The following is a 6,000-nucleotide window of genomic DNA, read 5'->3' as shown; positions in this document are numbered from 1 at the left end:
GTTCTAACTGGGGTCCGAGGGGAGTCAGTGGGTGAGTGGTGGGTAGCCGGAAAAACACTGGGGTAATCATAGACAGTTTTGACATGGCTTTTCTCTCTCTCTGGGCATAAGCCACATGTACAGCATCAGCAGTGTAGTTATACCTTTTACAGACAATAGTGGCTCCGAATCAAGCACGAGCTCACGTGACTGGTTACTAATGCGCCTCACGTGGCGTGGTTACATAATGAGCGGAGTTGTGTGAGTGAGCTCCAAACTCACTGAGTCATGCTGGAGCGGATGTCTGCTTCGGCCTATTCTTGACCGCAGCACATCCATTTTCCTTACAGTATGTAGTACGCATTCTACCTTTTTCTACAATGAATCCACTAGGCAGAAATTCCTGTACACATCTTATGAACAGAGAATTTGAACCTCAAAGAGTAAGTACTTTCTCCAGAGTGTAAGATTGTTAATGTCTGTGATATTCTTTGAAGTGAGGCAAGTAAATACTTCTCAACATGTTTTCTTTTCCTGCTCCTCTTTCTCCTACTTCTTTCCTTCTTTTTTCCTCCTCTTCCTGTTATAGGACTAGCAAGTTCACAGGACCACTGTACAGTAACACATCAGTTACACTGAGACAACAGAGTTTGCAGCAAAGAAAGAGTTTAGTGCTCACAGGATACCAAGTGAGGAGATGGGAGGAGACCCTCAAGTTCATCTCCCCAAGGAACACTTGGCTGAGGTTTTTAATGGGATCATGGAGGGTGAGAGGTTGGAGCATTGAGATTGTTTATATTTGGGGTAAGGGGGATGACATCATGAGGATGTAGAAACTGCATTCTTCGGTGAGTCAGCTTCTTGTGGGGTCCTTCAGACCAGCTGATGTCAGTAGTTTCATTCTTTTACAGGACTTGCAGGACTTGAAAGAATAGAACTTATATCTTCCCTTTGAGGTATTTTAAGTTTTTATCTGTACAGCAGTGAAGGGGAACTGTAATGTTGTAACAGGGTCTATGTGATTCGGAGGCAATAGGCAAACAACTATGAGGAATGGATCACAGAGCATCTAACTTAATGATTAATGCTGGGTGTGCTGCAAGCTTGCTTTATTTTCATTTCTCCCCGTCCCTTCTTCCCTGATTGAATTTATAAAGTTTATAGGAGCAGTTTCACTCCTGGTAACTATATCTTGGTCTTGAATTAGACTGTCACTATAGACAGGAAATGCGGCAATGCTTATAGTTGATGCTTCATAAATATTTCGGGAGAAAAAGTTCTTACAAATTACTCCTGATCTCTGAAATTTGATTTTGAAATAACTTAAGTAAAAGCTTTGAACATTGTTATTTACCAGCTGCAAAAGTTTAAAATGTGAAATTTACCTCACTACAACCCCTCTTGAATGATTTAATTTTATACTCTAAAAGCTACATTTCATCCTGTTTTCTTGGCAAAAAGTAATTGAAGCCAACTATTCTTTTCTTTTTCATAATCCCACATGTACCGTTCTTAATTAAGCACAATTAAAATCAGCTTTTTCTGTCTTATTTTGTATTTTCATTCCATGTGCTATATGTTCTTTATTTCTATTAAAAAGATGTACTTTTAATAAAAATGGATTTTTCTTCCTTTCTTATACTGCTATGATTTTATAGCTTTCAAATCCATTCTTATTAGGTTCTGGTGCTGGTGATTATTAAGTTCTTCACACTTCTCTCATAGCGGAGCTTAAGATAAAGGAAATGACAATTCCCAACCTTGTCTAGCCTTGAGGAAGAGGGTCAGAATAACATTGGTGGAACTTGAGCTGGAATGACTCTAGATTTAAGCAAAATTTGTGTTTCTTTGGCTATTAATTCAGAATGAAGGATGAGTTTGTGTCAAGTGTGCCTCCTGAAGTCCTCTGAGATTGCCTATGTACTCACAGGCTCATTCCAGTCTGTGAAAATCCTTTTTTAAACAAGCCTGAAACCCAGGAGCCTCATAAAAAAAGGGAGAAAAATCAGTGCAATGAGTTTTCATGTATACTTCTGTCTTCCTTCTGTTGTTTGTTGACTCTACACTTTAGTAATAATTTCAGGCATAATGTCTCCATATTTGAGCAGGAAGGAATGGGTTACTGGTGGGCCTTGATGCTGACCTTTTGCCCTGAGAAGCTTGGCTCCAACTGTAGCAGCTGAGGTTTCTGGGCTGGTTACTTCTGCTCCATACAACCTGCTCTATTTACCCTCAGTGAGCTATATAATCTATCACAGTTTTCTGTGTACACCGTGATTTTAAAAGGATGGGAAGCACTGGTTTAAACTATGTGATTATGAAGAGAAATGCCATCTACAGGTAGACCTGCTATAAGACAAGCCTATTATATTCTTATTTAAAATATTTATTTGTATCTGTGGCTCTTAAATTGTGTTGCATATTAAGTTCAACTGGGGAGCATTTAAAACGGGCCTGCTGTGGGGTGGGGGGAGGGGGAAGGATAGCATTAGGAGATATACCTAATGTTAAATGACAAGTTAATGGGTGCAGCACACCAACATGGCACATGTATACATATGTAACTAACCTGCACGTTGTGCACATGTACCCTAAAACTTAAAGTATAATTTAAAAAAAACAAAAACTCTTTTTGTTTTGTTTTGAGATGGAGTCTTGCTCTATTGCCCAGGCTAGAGTGCAATGGCACAGTCTCGGCTCACTGCAACCTCTGCCTCCCAGGTTCAAGTGATTCTCCTGCTTCAGCCTCCCGAGTAGCTGGGACTACAGGTGACACCACCATGCCCAGCTAGTTTTTGTATTTTTAGTAGAGGTGGGGTTTCACCATGTTGGCCAGGCTGGTCTTGAACTTCTGACCTCATGATCCCAAAGTGCTTCCACCGCACTCGGCCAAGCATTTAAGACTCTTGATGCTCAGGCTGTACCCCAAACAAACTGCATCAGAATTTCTGAGGATGGGCTCTATCTGGTGGAGAAATAGTGATTTGTAGTTTCTATTACTATTCTTAGTAATAGGTGACAAATACAGAGTTCTCTGAAACAGTCCTGATTTCAACTATCCTTTTATAGTAAATCGATGTATTAAATGTGAAGCTAAATGTGCAAATTATGTGTAACTAGATACAATTCAATTGTTATAGCTTAATACTTTTTCACATAAACAGATTCACAAAACAGGAGCAAAAATTGCTGATTTAATATACCAAAATAATATCCAATCAACCAGAGTGGTAGATACAAAAAGCCTTATGTAGTCACTTTAGTTTCCTTAGTTTCGTTTTTGTTATGTGACAGCTGAACAAAATGTAAAATGATTTTTCTGGATTACTTATTTCTTGTGCTGTTAATCAGGAAGGAAAAATAAAGCATTGGTTTGAGCAAAGGGAATCACATGAGCTTGCACTGTGGGTGCTTTTGTGTCTTGCTTTGCGAGAGCTGTACACACAGCAAGGAACCTGGGTGAAGATTTGATTAAAAGGATGGAGAATTTTGTTCTTAGGCTGTGAACATCTGAACAGGATACATGGTAAAAAATAAATAAATAAAAAACTAAGTAATTCTCTGAGAAGACTGAACCCATGGGGAACAAATTTGGAGAATGGAAGCCTGAAACTCTAGCAATTCTTTGATATAAACTGTTTTGCTAAGATATTTAATTATTTTCTCTAATAGTGTATATCACTTAAGGAATATAATCACACTGAAGAATCTGTGACGATTATTTCAGTCATTGAAGGAAGATGATTTGTTTTGACCAAGTATTTTTAATTGTTTGACAAATCAACTTCAGTGGGTTCAAAACTTTCTGAATTTGTACAATAAAATTTTGTGTTAATATCTTTAGTAATTTGTAAGGGTTCATTGTTTTTCATTAGGTTCTCACAGAACTGTCTGACCTAATGGGATTAGACATCACTGTTTACTTGATCCAAAATGTATCATACTGACTTACTAGACTCCAGGTTACTGTTTAAATTTAAGTCCCCAAGGGCTGAATTTGTTTGTATTTGCCTTTTATCTCATTCCCATATTTAGTAATATTTTAATTGATATAATGAATATATTATAAATATTAGGAAACAAAAATAATAAGAGTTGCTTTAGTACTTTTTTTTTGGGGGGGGATACTGAGTCTCACTCTGTTGCCCAGGCTGGAGTGCAGTGGCAGGATCTCAGCTCACTGCAACCTCCGCCTCCTGGGTTCAAGTGATTCTCCTGCCTCAGCCTCCCAAGTAGCTGGGATTACAGGTGCCTGCCACCACACCTGGCTGACTTTTGTATTTTCAGTAGAGACAGGGTTTCACCATGTTGGCCAGTCTGGTCTTGAACTCCTGACCTCAAATGATCCACCCACCTCAGCCTCCCAAAGTGTTGGGATTATAGGTATAAGTCACCACTCCCGGGGACTTGAGTCCTTTCTTTGGCTTAATTTTGGTAGAGAAATGCTGAGGGTCAGTCAATATTCACTCTGATAGCACAGTGCTACCAGAATCTCCTTTTGTGGCCTTTTGCAAAAGGAAGATGCAGCTGCAGATGCCGCATAATAATAAAAGGGAGAAAAATATCCACAAGCCCACTAAAGAAAAGCAAAAGGAAGGCTGCTGGAGACTGGAAGATGAAAAACTAGAAACATCCTTGAGCCATCCACTTCCGTATTTTGACTTGCTGTTTTTATTCCTTTTCGTTGGGGACAGCTGTGTTCTCTCAATAGATGAGCAATTGTGTGGTGTTGTTAATTTTAATTTAACCTGTGAATCATGGTGATTAGGAGATCTATAACCCAGGCATGCTAATTAAAGCACCCTTTGTGTGAGTTCTAAGTGGAGAAAAGCCTTCCTTCGGTGTCTATCAGATAGCCATGTTTCATATGCCCTTGGCCTCATCTGGCAATCATGACATTACACTGCACTTTATCTTCTAGTACCAATTTTACATCATGTTCCTGTCCATGTTAAGGCTTTTCAGAAACATCGACTGAGCTGGAGAAAATATATCTTAATGCATTGCCTTGTTGCTCTTTTGGAGGAACAAGAGGCTGTGTGCATGACAAACAACACTGTCTGCAACATACATGCCAAGGTTCATTTATTTAAAGATTTACCATTCATCATTGTCAGAGTTACTGCAGGCATTACTGTCAACGTCTTATGTGCATTGTGAGTTCCTCCAAGTGTTCAGAAGAAGACTAAATCCCACTGTGACTTAATGCAAGAGTAGGAAATATTTTGTTTGCTCTAATTTTCCTGAAACGGATTTCTTTGGTTTTAGAAGAAAAAAAAAAGGTAACTGTAGACCACTGAACTATGTAGATCATACTTTATGCCTATGTTTAGTGGTTTCTGATGTTTTATAGTTTTTATTCATTTTGTTCTATATTTCACCTCCCACCAAATACACACAGAGCAAGTTGTGCAAAACTTATACAGGGAATAAGTAATCAACATTTCATCAACATTTATTATTGACACTACAAATTTAAATTAACAAAATGTATGTCCATTTGCAAACACTTCAAGGAGATGATCCACAAATCAGCAATTGATACTGAATTATTTATGGTGGATTTTTCATAAAACAGGCATTTGCTTTTCTTTGTACTTGGAAAATCTAGTTCATTTCCCAGAGCTTTTTAACCTTTGGGGAAAAATCCACTGAGGAAAAGCTGACGATAAAGAGCAGTGAGTCACCTCTTTGAAGTCATTAGTCAAATACTTGAATTTATATGAAATATATACTTACATAAATTATACGATATATATTTTTGTTGACTACGCACTAAAAGCTGTTAAGTTGCTCAGATGTTAAGTTTCTCTCTCCACAATCACATCTCCAACTCTGACTAGCCAGCATCACAAATTTCATGTCTAAGAGATACTCGATGAAGAATAAGCATTAGGGTTTACAGTAAACATCTTCAATTCATCCAGCCTAACTTCAAATAATATTCTATACTTACCCTATATATACTACATTATTATTATAGCATGTAGTATATATAGATGGATTTACACTATCTCGTGT

General features: G+C 38.0%; 1 long non-coding RNA gene across 1 annotated transcript in view; it reads left to right on the top strand.

Annotated features, from left to right (window-relative positions):
* Positions 1–298: 298 nt before the first annotated feature.
* LOC134737138 (uncharacterized) overlaps positions 299–6,000 on the top strand; it is a 291,305-nt gene continuing 285,603 nt past the window's right edge. Inside the window, exon 1 of the long non-coding RNA XR_010121747.1 lies at positions 299–422. This is a non-coding gene — a long non-coding RNA (uncharacterized lncRNA). The remainder of the gene's footprint in view (positions 423–6,000) is intronic.

The sequence above is a fragment of the Symphalangus syndactylus genome, chromosome 7, assembly GCF_028878055.3.
Source record: "Symphalangus syndactylus isolate Jambi chromosome 7, NHGRI_mSymSyn1-v2.1_pri, whole genome shotgun sequence".
Taxonomy (NCBI): domain Eukaryota; kingdom Metazoa; phylum Chordata; class Mammalia; order Primates; family Hylobatidae; genus Symphalangus; species Symphalangus syndactylus.
This window is presented reverse-complemented; position numbering and strand designations above follow the sequence as displayed.